This window comes from Tachypleus tridentatus, chromosome 11, assembly GCF_004210375.1.
Source record: "Tachypleus tridentatus isolate NWPU-2018 chromosome 11, ASM421037v1, whole genome shotgun sequence".
NCBI classification, from domain to species: domain Eukaryota; kingdom Metazoa; phylum Arthropoda; class Merostomata; order Xiphosura; family Limulidae; genus Tachypleus; species Tachypleus tridentatus.
Window position 1 is genome coordinate 53,783,837 of NC_134835.1, and position 23,585 is coordinate 53,807,421.

Genomic DNA, 23,585 nt, shown 5'->3' on the forward strand with positions numbered 1-23,585 from the left:
TAATTAAGAAAGATAGTTTTGGTTTGAAACAATCAAATGTATGATTATTTCCGTATCGGAATACTAAAAAGATATTCTTTCACTTTCACTGATTGGTTTGGGTATGGCCTAGTACTTAGTATTCTTACACTGTGAATCCGGGGGTTTGTGATGCACTGTTCGTGCTCCTTGTCACACACACACACACACAAAATGTTCTGTATATTGGGGCCATAGGTGTTTTACACGTTTGACGGTCAAATTCCACTATCTAGTCAGATAAAGGTAATCCAAGAATTAGTAATTAGTACTTAACCTCCAGGCTATTCATTCAAAATTTGTTCATGATGTATTATTTTGTGAAAAAATTCTGAAATAAAGAAACTTTCACAGAGTACGATTAGTCAAATAATGTTTATCAAATTATTTTTATTTATATGATGTAATATATCATGTAATATTGCAAATCTACTTCATAATAAATCTTTTCTGGAATTTTGGGAAATAAAATTCGTGAGTTAAAAATATGCGTGGTTTGATCACCAGCAATTGATCAGGGTTATTCTTAGATCATCTTCATATAGAATATCAAAATAAGTATCAATCAGATGAATATTTTATTGTATAGTCTCAGAGTTTTAGGATTAAGATTTGTAATAGCTACAATGTCATGTAATACCTGAAACATATAACCTCATTCTTAAATGTAAATTAACACAGTTCACTAAGATGTTTTTTTGAGGAAAGGCAGTCACTAAGAAACGTTATTTCACCCACCATCTGCACTAATGGATTTACTGTCACCCTTATAAAGCAATCCCTGCTTTATGTGAGGGTAATATTTTCTGGTATTACATGGAATCGAACCCGGCTCACCATTTCCAAATTACAATGTAATTTGATATATGTTTTAATAAACATATTCCAGCTCTAGGATTAAAACGCAAGACAAAAATGATAAAATATTCTCATTTGAAATGTTGTCAAGAGGTTCATTTACAAAGTGATGTAAAGAAGCGGGGTCTATACAAGCTAAAACGTTGCGTTGATTATGTTAAGGTGTTTGGCTTTCTTACATATTCTTTATAGAAAGAATGCTTGAAATATAAGAAAGAGAAACCAAAATGTGATTATCTAGCAATCCTGTGTTTTTTGTTATTTTCTTTGATACTTTCTTATTTTGAAATACTTTTCCACGTTATTAAGTTCGTGATATCGGCGACGAAATTTACGACAGTATAATATCCAGAACATACAGTCTACACGTTTTATTTGTTTTATACTTGATTATTTACAAAAGTTAATAGCTACATAATACGCTTAACTTGTTTCTCTAATTAGACAATTGGCAAACAACATTTTCTGAGCGTGGCTTTCGTCAATAAGCTTTAAGATCCCAGGGCAGCTATAAGTGTATATAAAAGCACATGTTCAACACAATGAACACATTAGTTTTCATAGCTATGAACGTTTGCAGAATAGGTATAATCAGCTCCAAATTTTGTTTCTGATGAAACTACGTGCGTGCGTGCGTATATTTTGGCGAATATTGACATGCTACGAGCACATGCATAATTGATCACATCCGTTCTTTTTTAGCAATTATACAGGCTTAAAGGAAATCATAAGCAATTAAACACGTTTTATATATCCATACACCAATTCATGCTTCGTCAAACAACCTAGCCAGAATAGGGTCTGTTGAGATCGCAACGATAGCGGTGTCGCCATACTTCTGGTGCTGACGTCACGCAAGAAACGCGACACAGAAATGGTGTTAGGCTTAAGGTTAACAATAACTACAGGGATAAGTGTAATTCCTGAAACATGTAACCTCGTTCGTAATTTGTTACTCCTCGGTTAACAGAAAGTTTTTAATCTTCTAAAAACTACGATGGTATTGCACTGATGTTTTCGTACGTGCTAAAAGGGTAGCTAGGTTGGCAACCGAACAAACAGACAGACAGGTCGGTAAAAACACTTTCTCAAGTTACATACGTGCAGTATAAAGCTGTTTTTACAGTGTAACATAGGAGGCGTTCGTTTATTTGTTTTGGGAAGTGATTGTTATATAATGTGAGTAAAGATGCCCATGAAACTTCAATGATCTACAATCAGGAAATGCTATTTATTACACTTGGTATAAAACTGTCAAAAACGCGTGTAATCTATGCTATGTTTTGATTTTGCAAGTAAGAGAATAGTCCTATAATTGAAGAGTATTCCCCATGTTTCTTTGGTTAACCATGTTATTAATTTAACAGAACGTCGTTTCCAGTTAAAAATGCCTCATGTACAATGGAGTTAAAGAAAGGATTAAATAGCATCTTCAGTACTTCCTTATCCTCTCGACACAGTAAATGAACCAAAAGGCAGTAATGCCTTATTACCATAATTGAAAAAATAAAATATATATTAATCTATATATGTTGTGTGAATGTGTATATTTGTATACAAGAAACATGTGTTAAGTATTATTTCCACTTAATATACATTGATATTTTAAAACAGTTTCTTTTTTTTTATTATGTTGAAAAGCAATAAGTGCTTTTTTTGCCAGTTGAAGCAGAAATAATCCATTTTCACACACACAATAGCGTATCTCTGCATAAAATGATAGACGGCAGGAGGCAGGAAACGGTACCCATGTACATTATGTGATCCTATTCTGTTTTATTACAAAATGATAAACGATGCAACATGTGCTAGACGATCCTTGTCTAATAATAATGTAGTTAGTAAAGGTACCAAAGGTTTGACGTTTTCTTTTAGTTGCTTAAATTGTGCAAATTATCTGCTAATCTCGTAACAATCTAAACCATAAGCTGTTTAGAACTTCCCCGAACCTACTAATGTAACAGCATGTGTCTGTCTGGTGTGGATTTTTTCCCCTACATACACTAAGAGTTATGACCATCACGAAAGTGAGGATGGCATCACGTGATCGTTTTTCTTCATTCACTACTTCTGAAAGTGACAGCATACACAAAACCTGGTTATCCAGCGTCACTCTGTTAACAATAACCGGTCCATATATGAAAGTCATATGGTCTGAAACGTCTGGCTAATGTGACACAGTATTGATTCTCAGTTACTCCATTTATCACAAAGGAAAACGATGACAATCTCTCACTATATTGTGACTTTAACCAAGAAATGTACTGTAACTAAGCTTCCTTAGTTTGGTACTCGAATCTACCCTCAGATAGAATTGGCATGAAAGGCTAAGATTTAAACAAAAATATCAAAATTTTACTTATGACGAAAATAGAAAAGAAAAAAAAAGATGGTAAGCATCTGTTCTGGTTACTTAAGTTGAAATTTTGTTTTATTAGACACTATTTCTTATTTATTTTACACATATTTATTTTGTACATCATACTTAAGTTGCAGTCTGAAATTTCAGGTAAAGTTAAGAAAGTCCGCAACACTAAACTAGTAAATCTTTATAAAATCACATCTGTTTATTTTTTTCACACTATCACATTTAGACTGCATGGACAGTCATAAGACTTAAAATTATCACACATATTTCATTTTATTATTCACGGAAAAATATAAAGAAATAACAATCTTCAACTTTTTAAATATCAGTTTGTATTCGTTATACATGCTTTGTTTTATCCATAAGTTGCTTAGCTTATAATTTTTTAAAATTTCGCGCAAAGCTACACTAGGGCTATCTGCGTTAGCCGTCCCTATTTTGGAATGTAAGACTAGAGGGAAGGCAGCTAGTCATCACCACCCACCACCAACTCTTGAGCTAGTCTTTTACCAACGAATAGTGGGATTGCTAGTCATCACCACCCACCACCAACTCTTGAGCTAGTCTTTTACCAACGAATAGTGGGATTGACCGTCACATTATAACGCCCCCACGGCTAAAAGGGCGAGCATGTTTGGTGCAACGGGGATGCGAACCCGCGACCCTCTGATTACGAGTCGCACACTTTTATCCACCTGGCCATGCCAGGCTGCTAAGCTTATAAATAATCAGTCTTGTGTAATCTTAGAACTGGTAAATTAGTTTTGATATAAATGTATTAAAGTCATTTGTCAGTTGCTGTATATCGTCTATCACGTGCAAGAAATAGGTGTGATTCAGTCAAATCACGTACATAAACGAAGGCGCGGTGTTAGGGTGAGGTGTTTTTGTCCGCAGCTATCACTCGGTTATACTGGCTTACGCTGATTTAATCTTTGTATGATCCAACTAGAGAAGAAGTAGAATGAACTGGAGTGGGATTATAAAAAGTATCTTTATCATTGCGTATATATATTTATCAAAGTGCTGTGTAAAACAGCAAACTTATGGTATTTAACACATCTTACAAATAAAGCTAGCAAATCACAGTTAGCTTATTTTATTAAACGAATACATTATAGAATTTTGTTTTCACGCAGTAAAATTAAAAGCGAAAGTCTGTTATATAGGTGTTAGTTCAGGTATTATTTCAGAGATTGCTTAAAAATCTCAAGTGCAAAGTTATGTATATTGCTTACTACACAGAGAATATTCCAGTTCTCATTAAGATAGTATTTTTTTGTTTCAAAACTTTTGTATATTGGATCGAGATCTGTATGTCAGATCACCATGGGAACATATCTCACTCCTCTCCACAACACCCAGTTACGCATACCAGACGAACTTATATACTGCTCCATTAACAACAGGTTTTTAAGTTAGGCAAGCTTATAAGCAGTTTTTATTGCTCTCCTTTAAGTTGAAGTTCATATATTTTTTCCTTTACGAGAGATTCCTATTTCTATCCATTATATCGAACCCAGGACGTCAGACAACCCATCATTAACTCAAACAGATACATTAGGGTCATTTGTTTGACCAACAAAGATGTTATAATCACAACTACATATATATTCTGAACACATTTCAAATCCTTCTATTTAACGTTAAGTTACTAACAAAAATTCTTATCGATAAAAAGAAACTTATATAAAAACAAGTATCGTCATATTTGTGGAACATGTAACTATCAAAAAGGTTTTTGGTAAGTTTGAATCATTTAGTTTTACGTACAACAAACCAGCGATAAGTTTACAGCCTTGCAACGCTAAAATCCAGGTTCGATAGTGTAAATTAAAATAAAAAAGTATATATATATATACTTATTTATTTCAATTTAACGGTACAAATTCCAAATAACAAGGCATAAACCAACACATTAAAAACTTTCATCCTTTATCGCTAACGGAATATATTTGAGCAAATAAAAGTCTAATGAACAATAATAATAACGAAAATAAAGCTACACCTTAACAAACGTGGGTATGTTTAGTTGCAAAAAAAAGGAATATATTTAACACTAAACCTAAATAACTATCAATTTTTCACATCCTTCTCTGCAAGAGCCCCCCAGTGGCACAGTGGTATGTATGTGGACTTACACACTAAAAACCCGGGTTTCGATACCTGTGGTGGGCAGAGCACAGATAGCCCATTGTGTAGCTTTGTGCTTAATTCAAAAACAAATAAACCTCTGCTACGGCACGGTATTGCCAGGTTGTTAAGGCACTCGAATTGTAATCTGAGAGTCGCATGTTCGAATCACCGTCGCACCAAACATGATCGCCCTTTCAGTCGTGTGAGCATTATAATGTGACGGTCAATACCACTATTCGTTGGTAAAAGAGTAGCTCATGCGTTGGCGGAGGGTGGTGATGACTAGCTGCTTTCCCTTTAGTCTTACACAGCTAAATTAGGGACGGCTAGTGTAGATAGTCCTCGTGCAGTTTTGCGCGAAATTTAGAAAACAAATAATCCTCTGCAAGTCCAGTGTCAGTTTATGCTACATAAAATCAAATGTTTAAATTAAAACTCAAATCGTTTAAATTAAGATTAAAGAACTATCTTTTATTTCGTAAAAAAACACGATCCTTATAACAAAATAAAAGCAATAAGATGAAAGAATATTTCTATTGAGATTATTAATTCTGTGTTCTTCGAACTAAACATTTTTAACTTATCCAATTTAGTATATATTTGTTGCTGAAAACGTGAGAGGCAAACTAATGTAACCAACAACTGTTCAAAAGGCATCATTATTACACTGTTAATTCAATAAAGATGAATAAGTTTTTTGTAAGGCTGTAGTATATCCTTAATTATAAAGATACTGATGTGTAAAAGTACAGTACCAACAGACCCGCTCTTGTTTTTACATAAACCTTCAAGGTTATTAAGCCGTTTTATCACTCATTGTAAAGCTTATGAATTTTAAAATCCAATTTAAAATACATTAAATTACCATACTCTACTACTATGAAAACGCTCAAAATGTCAACAAAAGCATATGTAAATAAGCACAAATTATACATGTTGTATAAGCAAAAAGTATGATTATGATAAAATATTGACGCAAATCTTTTACAAGTTATATATAAATTATGCATATTAATGTACAACAACGCTCTATATCTGTCAATAAGATTAACACTCAACAGACAATTAAGATAATTGATAATGATATTAATATGAGTATTTTGATTTTCCAGTATATGGTTTGTCTTCTCTTAATGGTTATGTACAATATAAACATTATAACTTCACAATGATTCAGATTTTAGAATATGTAATAAAATTACAATATTATGTTATTAATGTTGAAATATACTAGCATAAGATGTCTAGTGTGCTACTAATTAGTGTTTTACCACCATAATGGGGACTAGAATGCTAACTACAGGAGGTAAATTTATCTTACTTATCACCAAGTAGTAAGACTTTGTTTCGTGTTTTTCTTTTTGTTATTCTTTTCTTGGAAGAGCAGTCACCTTCTCACACCTGTCTGCAGGTCGTGATGGGTGTTATAGATATAGGACATTGTAGACTTCAGCTCTCGCTCTCTTAATTTCTATTTCATTCAGTTATTTTATTATTATTACTTAATTTTGACTATTTATTATCATAGTTTATTTTCATGAACTTCATGTGAGGCTGGCGAACAGAAGTTAAGACTGATAAGCAGTGTATTCCCACCACAATGTGAGTCCTACATTCTTAGTCACCTTGAAAACCTAGGGTACATTTTAATCCCACATTCTCACCTCTAATCTGGAGATCCTTTTAATTCGTGCAACGGTTTTAGGTTTTAGTTTAGGCTTGTTTTTTACTAGACAATATATATATATACATTTATAGAATGGTGGAATTTTTAGCTTATGTTTTCGAAAAATACAGGAACTGATTACTCAAGGTATTAACACGTTACTACATAAATGTCACAAAAATCTAGTCTTTTTAGAAGCAGTTTTCAATAAACCCTTATCAACGATCTAACCAGTTATTATCACAAGATCACTGATGTTTGCCACTCGTATTGATCATGGTGAACTGGCAGTGTTATTTTTAGCTTTGATTCTACACCGTCTACAATGTCTATAAAGTGACATCATTAAACCTTTAACACTGGATAAAATGAACGTAGTCACTTTCATTTCTGTTCCTCCCAAATGATTGGCAGGTCTGAAGATTTGTAAACCCTTTGTTGTGACATTTGAGCTTCTGATAGAATCTTCGCGTGGAAATATATTCGTTTACTATCCATACATCTGAGCCATTCAACCCGGTTAGCCAACCGTTTAGCGTGATCTTATTTTTGAAATATGGGAATTAAAAACCCTCCCTTTAAGTTCCGCGCATACACTGAAGGATTCATATAAAGCAACCAGGCGAACTCCTTGTTAACGCTTCAGATAGCCGCAGAATGACTTGTTAATCAATTACTAGAAGGCGTTGATGTTGATAAAGACTACAACGCTTTCTGTCGCAATAATGGCGAAAAAGATGAGCAGAGGATCTATAAAGTGAACGATCTGCCAATCCTTCAGGGCAAAGGAGGAGTTGTTTAAGCCTGTTTTGATGCATGAATAGAAATGGTCACATTGGGACCTCAGCAGAATCTGATCGGATTAAACATATAGCAATGGTGCTTCGTTTGGCAGGACTGACGCTATAGTTTCCTTCAACTTCCCCACATAACTATATCTCTGACTAGGACTAATCCTTAGTGGTCCCAAATCTCAGAATAATTGAATTTTTCAGTCAATGCACAAGCACAGCTGTGCATTCAAGGAAGTAGACTCATAGTTTACTGTTATCATTATTAATCCTCGTGCCTGCTTAAAGGTAAAGTGGAGAATTTAACTTAACTTACTCTGTATTTTTATATTAGTAATATAGTTTATTTGGCAAATAAATATTAACTCTAATTACCGAAGTGTTATTTCTTGTCTTCCATTTATGTTTTATAACTGAAAATTTCTTTTGAGGAGTTGAAAAGTATATTAATCATATTAGACACAAAGTAAGGACAAAATCTATTATATGATTAGATGTTAACTGAATTGAAATATATTCTTTGTTGTACTATGAATATGCTGTTTCATGTTTAAATATAGTATATTCTAACAGTATATTTAAGCAAATTACCTTAAATCTTAGATAAATTCGAGGATAAACTTATTTTGTACATTGTATATTATGTGATAGCACTGCAGTGAACATGATACCCGTTTCGAAATATTTCATATTGTGTATCTTCTACACTAAGTTTAATTATTCCTACCTTGTTTTTGATAATCGTTCTTTTATTCTTATGATATTTATATTTTAATAAAATATTGAGGTGCAAGTCAGATTTTCTGTACATACCATATCGCACGAAACTTTCCTCATTTTTTTACAAAAATAACCAGTGAAGATGTTTATTTTAGTGTCTTTCTTATAGGATTCTATCCCTGATATTTCTCAAACACTAACTAACACTTATTATTTACACAACTGTCATAACACGTCAAAAGTTTTACAGAGTGTAAACTTGCTAACATAACAGTCAACTTGGGCGTCTGTAATGAAAGATAATGATGGTTCACGTAGGTTTGTTCACACGTACGTACGAAACAGAGGCCTCCCCTGGTGTTTAGAATTCAAACAATGAATACATCAGTAGAATGTATATTAATTTAATGAGTTGCTTGGTTTAACTCTTCGAAAGATGACAGGGCGGCAACAGCGTATATACGACCTAAATCACATGGCACATGCGTTTGTATCACAGTCAAATATAATTCAAAGTGTGGGTGTATAAGTTTTTGGCTTGTGGCAAAACGTATAATTTCAAGTAATTTAATGACAAGAAATTTGCCTACTGCGCATAGTTCGTCACTGCTCGATTGTTCTCTTTTGTTAGGGCTATTTGAAGTATCAGTTCCCTTACCATGAATGTTGGTTAGTTAAAAGTGAGGTGGAAATTAATTTTATCTACAAGTATAGATAACTCCACCCTATAGTAAAAGTAGATATCATTTAAAAGAATTTAGGTGTGGAACGAGTGGGCACACTGTATCTCGGAATAGTCGTGTCTTTTAATCGGAGTGCAGCTGGTTTGAATGTTTCTTAATATGTAGTACTTATCTGTTTTCCTGACTAATGTTAGCTACTAGCTGTCATTTACTTTATTAATGAAAATTCTTGAACTAATAGTAATGCAAATTTCATGTACCCGTGAATAAAAGGCTTTCACTTTTAGATACTCTAGAAGGTTGTTTCAAAAACAAAGAGGCTTTTCATAAATTATATCATTAAATAAGGTCGCAATAAGTTTCTTTTTGCTGCATAAAAAGTAAGCATGTTAAACAGCAGTGCCTTTTAGCATAAACTTAAAAACACAAAATAATTCGATGTAAATATCCAGGTAAGCATAAGTTTTATGAAGGTTTGTATTTTAAAAAAGGTATTCTATAAGATTAATAGCAATTTGAAATATTTTGTTTAAAGGAACAATAAGACTGAAATATAATCATTGGCACAAAAAGAGTGAAAAGAAACCAAACAGGCGTACCTTTTCGTATTAGAATTTTAATGTGTCTTCAATGTCAGGATGAAACGTGCATACAGTTTTATCTTTGTAAAAACACCAGTTCCCATTGTGCACATATAAATATACTAAGTCTTTATTAATTTTGATAGACGAACACAAATTATAGCCATAAATATTTTCTAGAACTATCAGAGACAGTCAGAATGATTTCTTCCTCAAATAACTTTCACCATAAAATACATCGATATAATGAATACATATGAAATCATCTCAATCTAGTATGTGGCTGAATGTTTTCCGTTAGATTTAAACAAACAGCTTTACACGTGACTGTAAATCCTGACAAATCTTTTTTACCAGAATGTATTCTATTAGCCAATGATATATTCTTAGCCTTTCGTGAAAATTAGTATAAATTTAGTCACGTGGTTGTAAAAAATTCTCAAATACATAAAGTAAGTACTTATAGACCATACACTCCCATTCATCAAATGACAAACGATTCTGCTTTGTAGGTCATGAAGCAGAGATATAACCATGAAGCTATATAAAGCAGGACTTGGAAATCACTCCAGTAAGATTTAAAGAGCCCCCTCACTATTACAGCGGTAAGTCTACTGATTTACAACGCTAAAATCAGGGGTTCGATTCCTGTCGGTGAGCTCAGCAGATAACTCGATGTGGTTTTGCTCTAAGAACACACGAACACTTGAAGTAGCTTAGTACAGCACTATTAAATAGTTCTTTGAAAAAAATCTGTAAAAAATGTGCAACAGCAGTCTTTCAAACATAAACTTTCGTAAGCCGTTCCGGAGTTCAATAAGAATGAAAGTCGAAGTAATTGAAGCCTTATTCAAACAATGAAAACAAGATAAACACGTTATCCCCTACTCTCATCAGTAGCAAACCTGGCCAAATCGTGTTACTTTTAGTTAAACCTTATCACTTATATGTTATTAAGGAATTAACTAGACCAGGTTTTATCCGCGTTGGCAAAATAAAAAATTGTATATATATAGGCAGGTGTTTACAAGCTAATAACGTATATTATAAAATAAAACTTGCATCTAATACTTGGATATATAACTCCGAAAGAAATAAAATTGTGGAAGCTGAAGCAGATACCTAATAATATTATAGACAAATATTCATTATCTATGGACTTTAGATAAAATATATTTGGAGGAATTTCTATATTCGAAAATATTTATCATGTAATATGATAAAGACATTATAATATTACATTACATGTAACATTCCCCTCTCTTCAATACATCCATGTATAAACAAGTTACAGTGATATAGAAACATTACTAAGTACTAATTCCTACTTTTACACTACTTAACTCTATAATCGATATTTTATTTTATTAGAATTTGCACGAAAATCAAACACATAGAAATAATACCATATTTCATTTTTTGTTGCTTCGATAGTTTTATTTCGGATATTGCGAATTAAGTTACTACCCATTCTAAAACGAAATTAAGCTTTTAATAACAGCCAATCTAGTCGAACCTTTAAAATGACTAAAGCTAGATTGGGCATATGGGCGGATCTTCAAATAATTATATTGGTTTACGTATAGATGTGTCATTTATCTTACTTCTCTAATTAAATTCATTGTTATTCAAGGAAATCAGGAACTTCGTGAATCCGAATTCATCAAGGTCTTTTAGTTGTCCTTGCCTTTCACCAACACAAAGAGACTAAAGAGCTCTCTATAAGCGTTGGCCTTTTGGCCCCTCGTCTATCAACGGCACATCAATTGAGCCACTGGATACACTCCTCCTCTATTCTGACACTACTGTGGATGAAAATCGTTAAGTCCTGAAGGCTCTCACTCAGAAAATTGAATGTAAATTAGTCAGCGTTAATCGATAGCCGTAGGGATTTAGAGTTTGTGGTACGAATCGCAAGTCGTGCCTTTCGAAGAAGACACAAAAGCATAGAACCTTAGCAACAAGAATATTCGAAAACCCGTACGCTATGGGTTTTTCTCAGTTCTAAATCTCAAGATTTGTGGCTGAGAAATCCAAAAAGTTCTTTATTACACGATTTTTCTCTTTAGTGAAACGTGACAGACATCACATTATTTTTATCCCACATCACATAAATTTGGCTTTTAGTACAAGTACAGTCTAGTTATAGAACTTGCATGTTTATCTACATGATCATAAAAGCGTTGAAATCCAGGACTCACAAAACACCTAAAAATAATATGGTTAGGCTTAGCAAAAAATAAAATGTTTTCAAGTGAGCATTTAAAAACACTTTAATTATGAGGTGTATGACACTGTTTCTTTCTTTCTGTATCATTTGCGTTCTCCACAAGCATATGCTTCCTTTGATGTTATAGATAATTAGAAGTAACAGAATAAAAATTCTAAAAAAAAAATCAGTTAAACCATTCTTGGCAAGTGAACATTTGTGACACAATATATTTTCTTTAGCAATTCATTTTTAATAATAAAAACGTGATAATACATTGGAGAATATAAAAATTCATGAACCTGGACAGATTAACTGAATGTTTATTTCTCAAATACTTTGTGTGTAAAACCACAATGCTATCACGAAGCGCATCACACATGACATTTTTTTTTTACATCTGTAATTAAGCTCTAACATATCTGAAACCTTTAATAAGCATTCCCCATTCAAAAAGTCATTAAAAACATACAAATTGTTTATTCATGTGGCTTTGCGAAATATTATTATTGTTTTAGGACAAGAAGCTACAGGTACCCGTAGAAACATGTCGGAATAGTTCCAGAATAACGGTCTTGTAAATTATTGGTTTCAGTTGTTTCTTTCGGATATTCGCACAAATCTACATATGAGCTATCTGCGCTAGCCGTCTAGCCGTCCCTTTATTTTAAAACTGATAGACTAGATATAAGGCAGCTAGTCAATAGTACCCACCGTCAACTGTTGGACTTTTCTTATTTGACGAAACTGGTATTTTACCGTTGCTCTTATTGCACGCCCAAGTTGTGGAGCGCATTTGTATTGTAACGAGACGCAAACACATTGATCCCAGAATCTTCAGGTCGGCACGCTAGCTAACGTACCATACCCGATCTTTAGTATGGAAGAAGAATCACAAAGAAAGCTAAAATAAAAACATTATCTGCATAAAAGATTCCACAATGGATAATTTAAAAGGGATGAACTTTTTTGTAGGTAGAACTGGAGGATAGTGACAATGAGCGTTCACTAGACCTTTTGTGAGGTTTATTTCATTGGTTGAAAGTTGTTATATTTTCAAATAATTGAATATGCTGTTTAAAAGCATATTTCGTAAATTTAAATGAAAAGTGTAAATATTTACAAAAAATACAAATTTTTAATTAACTTCTTAAATATTTTTATTTAACACTAATATTTGCTTTTCTGTCGGCTTGACACGTGAGTATTCGTTCATTCACATGTCTATTTGTGGGTGCATACACTTGAGTATGAGAACAACGACCATGAACAGAACAAGAATTCGAACATTTAACAGTTTATATTTTAATTATATTTATTAATTATATTTTAATTATTAAGATGTATAGAAAGTAAAGTATTACTTATAATGTAATATGGGTGTACACTTTTTAAATACCCGCTTTATTTGACAGTAGCGATAGGATGGGAAATTCGTAATGGACTACAGTGTTAAACTAAATAATCAAACTCTGTGACTGAGCTTGCAGTGACGGGCTAGCTTTATGAGATATTTACTGTATAGGGGTCAGCAAAAAGCCGTTGTTATTCACTTAAGATACCTTATATTTGTTCACTGCTGAAGGTATCAGGGCGTTCCCTTGGGTTACATTTCCGCCCCAGAGAACACAATCCAATTCTCTGTTTAAAAGTCTCTTCTGTGAACACAGCTAAGCCTCTTTTCCTTACCCTGCTTAACGTTTTAACAGATCGGAAAACCGAATCAATAACTACTGCTTGTGGACTCTATTCATAAATTTTCTTTGTTGCGTGGCAGGGAAAAGGCGACCTCTTATCCTCAAACGCTAGCAAAGAAAAAGAACCATTCCCCATTTGACTGACAAGTTATACGAAACGAACAGAGCCTTCGTCACGGCTAGGCGTGCATTTATGGATAGGCTTAAAGAATGGTGGACTTTAGCGAAGTGACAGTGTAGTTCCAGCCTGACACATTAAATAGATAAAGAGAATGAAGAGGGAAGGTTGTGTATTGGTTATCACAACTCAGTTACTGAGACTGACGAAAAATACAAACGGATGCAGTTGTATATCACAATCAAGTTGGTAAGTTTTGAATAGTCTGGACACAAAAGAATCCTACCATCTGAATAAGATGGATTTGATGCTTCTACTGTCTCTGTCCAACATTTTCTACAACTATTCGCTGGTAAGAGTTATATGTTGTCATAAGATTATTTTCTTTGCTTATACTAGAGTCTTTCATGCAAACCACCCAGCTCCAATAAAGCAAATAAAAAGTTTTCTCTAACTTACAGGTTACTGAACCACAAAATACGAACGATCTTATTTTGTTTGCTTTCACGCGGGCTTGCATGTTTCAGATATATTTTAAGCTGAGAAGCTTTTTAGTCATAGCATTATTATGACTTTCTTCAAAACATGAAACGTATTAAGACGTATTTTAAATTCAATCTAGTATATGATTAACACGAAGCAAATACAATAATTACTTAATGATGCTTATTTTCCACTCACTTCAAACGAATTCACTTTTTAACATCACTAAATACAGCTTATTACGTCTATTGACAAATTTTAGACATAGTCCTTGTTTGTAAAAGTCATTCTGCACTGCGTTATAGAAATTATTTTATTTATACTTCTGACAGTTTTCTAAAAAAATTCAAACATGCAATTTAAATGCTCTATATAATTTCTTTGTAAATTAAAACAAGTCTGTAAATGTAAAGTATGTACGCAGATGTTCATATAACTCACTGTTGTATTTTATTTTCCTGGCACATCCACAAGAAGCAAGAATTTCCTCGCATACATTTCTTCTCAAGTCGATAGGTTATCCTAAACATATTCGTTATTTTTAGCTATACGCAACTAACTTATTTGATCAAAATGGGCTTTGGCTTGCTTTTATAATAAATTTGAGATACGAGAGTAATATAAATATTATGAGGTAAACTCACTTAATTTACATTATATAAAAAAGTTAATACTTCTATTTTACTAGCTACTTGGTGTCTTTCTTTGACATTATATTTTGTTTTTGTTATCTTTTAAATCAGCCAATTAAGTGAAAGATTATATGTCTGCATGACACTTGAAGCTAGTCGTAATCAAGATGGAGCAAACTTATAGAATTTCCAGTTCTGCTCTCTAACTGAACTGCAAATGTAATTAACCTCAGCCACTGTTTGATATCTAATTGGCCCTTATCCTTCACTAACGAAGCTAATTAAATTCTATCTGTGGATCGGGCCCACCAAACAACGACTTGAAGGAATTTAGTCTGTGCTGAGACTAAAAATATTTGACGAAGGAGTAACAAGCATTCACCGTGCTACCGTTCAACGCCGTGAGATACATAAAAACTTGTCCCTTACGTAGGTGGTCTCACTATTGAATCACCTGAAAACTCTCCCCCCCCCCACGAAACTTGATAAGCTGGTTCTTCATGCAATTCTAGGATAGACCTCATTAAAAGTTTTCTTGTCATTCATGTCACTCAAAACGCGACAAGAAAGAAACTGTCGCAGCTCCATATTTAGTTGTTTCCAGACTTTTGAGTTGTGTGAAAATCCGCAAGCAGAAAGTTCTCGTCACTTTCGAAAGTCTGTTATTATTTATAAAATCAATTTGGAGTTCTTGCTGTTGTTTCTTTTAACTTAACGTTTTTCAACAGCTCGTGAAATTCTGAGTGAACTTGTCTAGCTCGTATACAAAATAAACTGTACATGTCCAATTTAAACAATAAATCGTGTTTTGGATATTCTAAATTGGTAGAGACACGGAATAATGCGTAGAGTACAACGAATAAAAGAAGAAGAAGAAGAAGAATACTGGTGAAGTTCAAAGATTCTCTTCAAAGGTATATCACCTACAATAACCTGACAGCTTTTCATGGTAATATATATAGTGTTACTAAGGCTAGTTACATTTAAAGACCTTTAGGATGCTTTAAATAAGTCTTATGCCACTATTTGATTTAAATATTTCCAAGCAAGATATAGTAGCAAGTCTCATTTTTGTCCCTAGTCTTAATTGGCTTTATAAAAGGTTCAGTAACATACAAGATGTCACAGATTATTTTCTTCATAGTATCACTGATAAAAATAAGAAATTTAAACTTCTATGTCACAGATATATTACAGATTCAAAGCTAGCTTTTCAGAAAGTTTTACAAATCATATAAATTTTCGAGGATCAAATGTAATGTGTTTTATCTAAGCAAAACTCGTTAAAAGTTGGAAGCTATTTTAACGTCTCTATTTATTTTTAACGATAGTATAACAAAAATATCTTTGACCAATACATAAAACTTCATAAAAAAGAATGCCAGTGTAATATGTAAATTATCTTTTTTAATCCTTAAACTTTTAAATGCATGTTTTTACATAATTTTGTTTACAATTTTCGAAGGATCCATAATCAGTTCTATGCTTATTTAACAAACTCCTAAGAGATAGCTATAGCTTCAAACCTCTGTAACTATTATAGGTATAAGATTGTTAGATCGATAATCTCGGTATATGTTATAGATAATTAAAAAATACTTTATCACATTTTATTACTAAAACTGTGTTTACTAACCTTCCTTAGCTTCAATCATTCACCCATTATTTATATAGAACACAAAGATTCTTATTTTTAGACGTGTGTACATTCACTAACGCGTGCCCTCTATCAGATTTTCTGTAGTTCCCTTTCCAAAACCTTTATCTTGGTCTTTGTTATTTCTTTTATACCAATGAAGTACTTTTTTCTTATAGTTTCTTGTCTCGTTTATAAATGGTGGGTGCAGCAGAGATAGCCTATTGTGTAGTTTTGCGCTTAACAGAAAAACAGACACGTTCATTAGTAAAACTCAGTCAGAGTTTTTTTTTGCGTATTTTAATTACTTCTACTAAATGCAAGCTATACATTCAGCTATCTTTTTCCAGTTTTCATGACTTGCTTTAACACAGTTATGTATTACATCAAGTTTACTTTATAAGATAATACTCAGAGTTTATTCGATTTTCTGATACATTATGTTAAGTGTAAAATAAAAACGCGTATGTTTTACGTTATACATCTGAGTCAGTCCCTTCAGTTCGTCACTTACACATTCCAATTCGCTTTTGACAACCGAATTCTTTGAACTCCCGATTACTTGTGGACTTCTTAGCCCTAAATACCAGATGGACAGATGATGATAAGACATTTTGGTGCTTGTGAAGAAGTAGTCTAAGTAAGACTTTTTAACTTACGTAGCAAATTCCACTGATTAATAGACAATGTCCAAATGTGACGTGCCAAGACTTGATAGGGTTCTCTTTAGCAATCTCAGTCCAAAAGAGCCTCTAATGCTTCCATTTCCCTAGAAGTGGGTTTGACAGTTGGAGAATGGAGTAACATACTAATTATTTTTCATTATTCTTTAGAGTTTTGAGTTGTAGCTTCTCTCATCTTTGATCAACAACGTAGTTACATTTGACCAACATGAATAATTTTTCAACTGAATTTTACGTTCTTGATCCATCGTAGTATGAAGAGTGTTCTGCTACCGATCCTTTACTGTTTTGGATTGTGATATGAAGGGCATTTTTCATTGGTCACGTTTTGGTAAATATCTGTTATTACTGACCACTAAATTGCTTCCCTTACACATAGTATGAAATGATTATTGGTGGGGGAGGGTTTTAAAGCCTAATAAGCGAAGTATCTGAGTTGTTTAGTTTCGTTCTGCTGAGGAACGTTTGCTAAAACGTGTTACTGAAATTCCTGACCGAAGTAATCTTCAAAGTTATTTTCTTTATACAATATAAAACAACACTATTTTTGAAATAGAAGACGCAAAAGAAACAGAAATATATTGTATCTCGACATTGAAAAAATGGTTTAAATGAATTCGAGGTTTTCTGGGGTGGTGTGAGGAAAGGTAAACTGCATAACAGAAAACAAAAGGGGCGTGGGATGATAAAGTTTGAGAAACACTGACATAAATAATTGTATATCTCACACTAAAGATGTTGCAGGGAAAGTCATGATCACGCTGAGGGAAGAGTACCACATACTTTTTTATGGGATGTGGTTAGAAGAAATGAGCCAGATGGTTATGGAACTCGACTAGCAACCTGAGGGTCACGAGTATCGAATCACCGTCCCACCAAACATGTTCGTCCTTTCAACCATGGGTACATCATTATGTTACCGTTAATCCCACTATTCGTTGCCAAAATAGTAACCCAAGAGCTGGCGGTAGATGGTTATGACTAGATGACATACTTCTAGTCTTACACTGCTAAATTTAGGATGGCTAGCGCAGATAACCCTCGTGTATTTTTGTGTGAAATTCAAAACAAACAAACAGACAAAAATTATGTCCTCTAATTCGTGAGACACCTACTAGTAAGGGAATTCGACTGGTCTATCACTTCTAAATTAGAGAAGGCTAGCGTAGATATCCCTTTGTGCAAAATTTAAAAAAAACAACATATCATTCTGTATACTTTGTTTCTTTCAGTGTTAGCCCGACATGGCCAAGCGTGTTAAGACGTGCGACTCATAATCTGAGGGTCGCGGGTTCGCATCCCCGTCGCGCCAAACATGCTCGCCCTTTCAGCCGCGGGGGCGTTATAATGTTACGTTCAATCCCACTATTTGGTGGTAAAAGAGTAGCCCAAGAGTTGTCGGTGGGTAGTGATAACTTCCTTTCCTCTAGTCTTACACTGCTAAATTAGGGAAGGCTAGCGCAAATGGTCCTCGTGTATCTTTGCGCGAAATTAAAAAACGAACAAACATCTCTTGTTATATCTTAGCGTGTCTGTAAATCTTAGCCAGATACTTTGTTATTATGACAACTTAAATGATAGGATTGGCAAATACTCATCATTATAAACAATTATGTCATTTAAAGATTGTAGCTATAAATAACATATTATTTTTCCACACTGTTTAGAAACAATATGAAAAGCAAAGTAAAAACAAAACAAAACATTTTTCTGCATAATATATTTTTTAGTATTATAAAAAATAAGTTAACCACAAATAAAATCTTATACGTATTTTTTCTCCATAAAAGAAGTATTTACAATTGATTAGTTGTTGTTAGTGGCAACGATTCCAAACAGGAGAACATTACTTTTACTTTTTATTTTAAGTTTAACTTCGATTTTTGAACTTCATATCTTCCTTTTAGTCGCCTAAAAATATTTGTATATTCAGAAAAAAAAACAAAAAATATTTCTTAATCGGAGTAAAATCTATTGGTGAAGAGCCCATAAGACCTTCTTAAATGAATACTTTTGCAACATTGTATAACGTATAAATTACATTGTTGTGTTATGGTGAACACGTTCTGTATTCACTTCTAAAAAGTGTTACCTGTGAATGATGAGGTCAGGGGTAAGAGGGCGCGTGTGCCAGTAAGCCAACTAGTTGGCAGGGCGGAGCAGTGTGATTCGTGGTTTCTTATGGTTACGGTTTTAGGAGTCTATGAGCAAGGAAAGGAAAAAGGGGCTAGATAAAGGAAGTTACGACTTTACTGTAGGGTTAGAATATTTTAGTTCCTACAGTAGATATTTTCTCTCTCAAATTTACAAAAATATAACCAAGAAGATATAAAATTGAAAAGCAATGTTTTAAACTTATTCTGTTTTAATCAAGGAGTAATATTTATAAAATACAAAAAACTTTTGAAAAATCTTAAAATAAAACCAATATTCTTAAACGAATTAATTTTCATTAATTAATCAAAAATAAATTCATTAATTTTCTTCTAATCACTTACCAACCCTAAGTTATTATCTAACTAGCTAAGAAAATTGATATACAAACCTTTAAAATTTTCTTTTACGATAATACATAAAAATTATTCTATACAAAACCAACTTAGAGCGCTAAGCAATTCATAGGAATTTAGTTTTACTCTTAATTGCATATCAAGTGATAATTCCGCTAACGACAGTAATCACACTAATGTAACTTCTTTACACAATGGCGGTTTTGTTTCTTTGATATTTAAACAAATATTCAAGGTCACAAAGTATAGTACTTAAAAGTTCAGAATTTCTAGGTATATATTGGTATTACATATGTCAATCTCAGATTTTATTTTATCTATATATTGTTTACTTTTTTGACAGTTGTGGCATCTGCCCTGTCATAACCAGCCTCTCTGAAAACACATGCGTTGTTGTTCTCTATCTTGTTATTATACCTTTTGGCACACGTTCCAGCATTTTTAAATAACAATAGATATTTAAAGAAATATATTTACACTCCATGTAAGTGATCTTTATGTGCAAAATTGGTTTTAAATAAGATTATACTGAATTTGAATGTTTTACTAAATTACGTTAAATATTTGTCAGAGAAAACTTTTTTTCCAAGAAAACGGGGTATTAGGACAAGTAACCGAACAGCAAAAAATTGTACACATAATTTGGCTTTTCATATAAAACTAAAAATCGCTTATTTTCATCAGCACTAAAAATGAAATTGTGCTAACGAAAGGTAAGTCATTTAGTATGTATTATTTTCTTAAGTTTCACGTAAGTTTATTAACTGCTGGATCTGCAATTATAAATAACTTTCCACATTCAATTACCTGTACCACATTATGGTGCTGAATCATATACATAGAATTCTCTAAATATTCAGTTATGCCAACTGATCATTTTTACTATCATCAGCAGAAAATATTCTTTTCCAAAGAAGCTACGAAAATATAGAAAATATTAATTTAAAATGCTGTATAGAATTAAAAAACGTATAAACAGTCGGACTTGACAATGTCTAGAGCTACACATACAATATCTGTTTTATTTTTCTCTTATACTGCTAATAATTTCTTAGGTAACTCATTTTAACAATTGTTAAATATTCACAAAGAAAATCTCTTTATACGACTTTTTTTATATTTTGTAAACATGTACAATGTTTGTAACTAACTACATTATTTAATATTTCAAACGTTTTATTCAAATCAATTTTAAATAATAAAATAACAGGCTACAAAGAGTATACAAATCACGTATTTGGAACTGCAAATACTTCTATTAAGTTAAAGTAGAAATTTTAATGAAAGTTTTTTGTTTTTACTTTTAACACAGAAACAAAGTTCTCATATATTCCACTGAAAATATAAGCTGTAGATCAACTAGTTTTATCATGCAAATACCATATTGATTACAAAGTATTTTTTTATTATTCTTTCCATCTCCTCCTCCAGAGAAATGTTACTATCATCTTGTTAGAACCGCCAAAGTTGTGGACAATCTCTTATTCGGACAAAAAGAAAACCGAAACCTAAGACAACGAAGTTTTCTAGTTCTTTCTAATTAGAAACCTGATGACCCTTCCGCACGATTATTATAAGCACCAGGAACATACTCTTGCTAGGAGAAGAAGTGCGACAAAGAAAAGGACGTCAGGGTTAAGATTACCCCTCAGCAGCCACCTACAGTACTATTGGTGCCAGGGTGTCCGGAAGGGGAAGGACTTGAAGTCACGTTTGCTTACAGCATTACTGACATTAAGATGAGATTTGGGTATAGCTTAGTGCCTAACTTGGCGTAGATGAAGGGGCCGCGACTAGCACTAGCCGCTCTACAAAGTAGAGCTCGAAAACGGTTCCTGAATGCCACACCCTGTTGGACAGGTTTTTGCGTGGGTGTGTTGGACGTTCTTAAAGGAATAAACAAGCAGTTAGGGTAGATTAAAGAACATAACAGACACATAATCTTTCTTTGAATGTGGTTGTAATGGCTTTTTCATTTTTAGATATACCTAATTCAGGTAATTATATACAATTTGTTGCGGATAAGTTTTCGGCTCTGCGTTATATTTGAATAACTAATCTACTTACCGGTATTTGGATAAAATGTTGAAAGGACATGTAAATGATATAATGCATGTTGAACCAGCTTGTATACAAGATAAAGTGAAGCCACGTTACGCGAATAGCGTTTAGGTGTAAAAGTTACAGAAATAGGTTTAGTTGCGTTATTCTACACCAATGCAATATGTATGTACCTTGAATATCTCCAGATTGTGTATAAATGATATCGTAAGCCACAGCGCCCTCTATCAGTATAGTAAAAGATAACACGGAAAATTAATCAATCATTGTGTGTTTTCTTATAGCAAAGCCACGTCGGGCTATCTGCTGAGCCCACCGAGGTGAATCGAACCCCTAATTTTGCGTTGTAAATTCGAAGACATACCGCTGTACTAGCGGGGAGCTAAACAATCAGAAATAAAATGGTCTAACTAATTTTAAAATCATTAAATAATAATAAGAACTTTCTCTCAAACTTCGAAATTTTAAACTTCTGATTTGTTTAATTTCGGAGGGTACTTTAATCAAGGAAATTATGCTGAGGCTAATCCTAGAATGCAAACTGTTCGTGTAATAATATAAGTGACAATAAAAACTGTAGCTACATTGTTATAAATTAAGCAAATATAGAAAATTGCGTTAAAATAATTATAAGAGAAAATAAGTTAAATCTTTAGGTTGCGATAAAAATCATTTTGACGAAACTTGAATCATTTAATCATTTTTTTACGTACATCAATTTTATAAAATTCTTGAAATGTTCATAATAATTATTATTATTTATTGTTTTAAATCTGTGCAAAGCTACACAAGGATTCTCTTTACATAGGTGTCCCTAATTTTGAACTGGTAAACTAAAGGGAAGACAGGCAATCAACAACATGCATCACTAATTCTTGGTTTGTTTGTTTGTTTTTAAAATTTCGCGCAAGGCTATACGACGGATATCTGTGCTAGCCGTCCCTAATTTAATAGTGTAAGAGTAGAGGAAAAGCATCTAGTTATTACTACCCACCACGAACACTTGGGCTGCTCTTTTACCAACGATTAGTGGAATTGACTGTCACTAATAATGCTCCTACGGCTGAAATGGCGATTGTGTTTGATATGACTGGGATTTAAACCCGCAATCCTCAGATTACGAGCCGAGTGCCTTAGCCACCTAGCCATTTCTGACACTAACTCTTGGACCTCTCTTATATGACCGAATAAAGGATTTAACCGTTATTCTGATAGAGGGTGCTGAGCACGTTTTTGTAACAACGAAACACGAACTATGAACCACAACTCAGTATTTGGCCCAGTTATGATAATATACAGTTTTCTGATACAGGTAAAAAAGTGGAACAGTAATTCTATATAAATATGTTAAATACAAATATTACATAATAAAGTTAAAAATCATATTTTAAAATAGAGGCAAAAAGAAATGTGTAAAATGTCTTCTTTAGTGTGAAAACAAGTTTAACTTTTGAAAATGTTTATCTTGTAGCCTACCGAAAATACAAGTTACGGTTTTTGATGTAAAACTTACAGAAAAAATGTTAGCTGTTTAGATTCTTGCTTTATTTTTAAAAATGACAACGCACTAAACTGTACACATTTTTCATTGTTGTTGTTGAGATTAGAACTGAAACTAATAACCGAACATTTCTCTAGACGTTGGTTTTCATTGCATGATTAATCGCTTTATGAACTACTGCTCAAAGTTTACTAAATGATGCCAATTTGTTTTACTTTTATATATACAGTTCTC

The 23,585-nt window shown here is 33.0% G+C and overlaps 1 long non-coding RNA gene across 1 annotated transcript in view; it reads right to left on the reverse strand.

The window, feature by feature from the left end:
* LOC143232178 (uncharacterized) overlaps window positions 1-22,007 on the reverse strand; it is a 35,177-nt gene extending 13,170 nt beyond the window's left edge. Inside the window, exons 1-2 of the long non-coding RNA XR_013017411.1 lie at window positions 21,857-22,007; window positions 129-250 (exon numbers count right to left, since the gene is read on the reverse strand). This is a non-coding gene — a long non-coding RNA (uncharacterized LOC143232178). The remainder of the gene's footprint in view (window positions 1-128; window positions 251-21,856) is intronic.
* Between the last annotated feature and the right edge of the window lie 1,578 nt (window positions 22,008-23,585).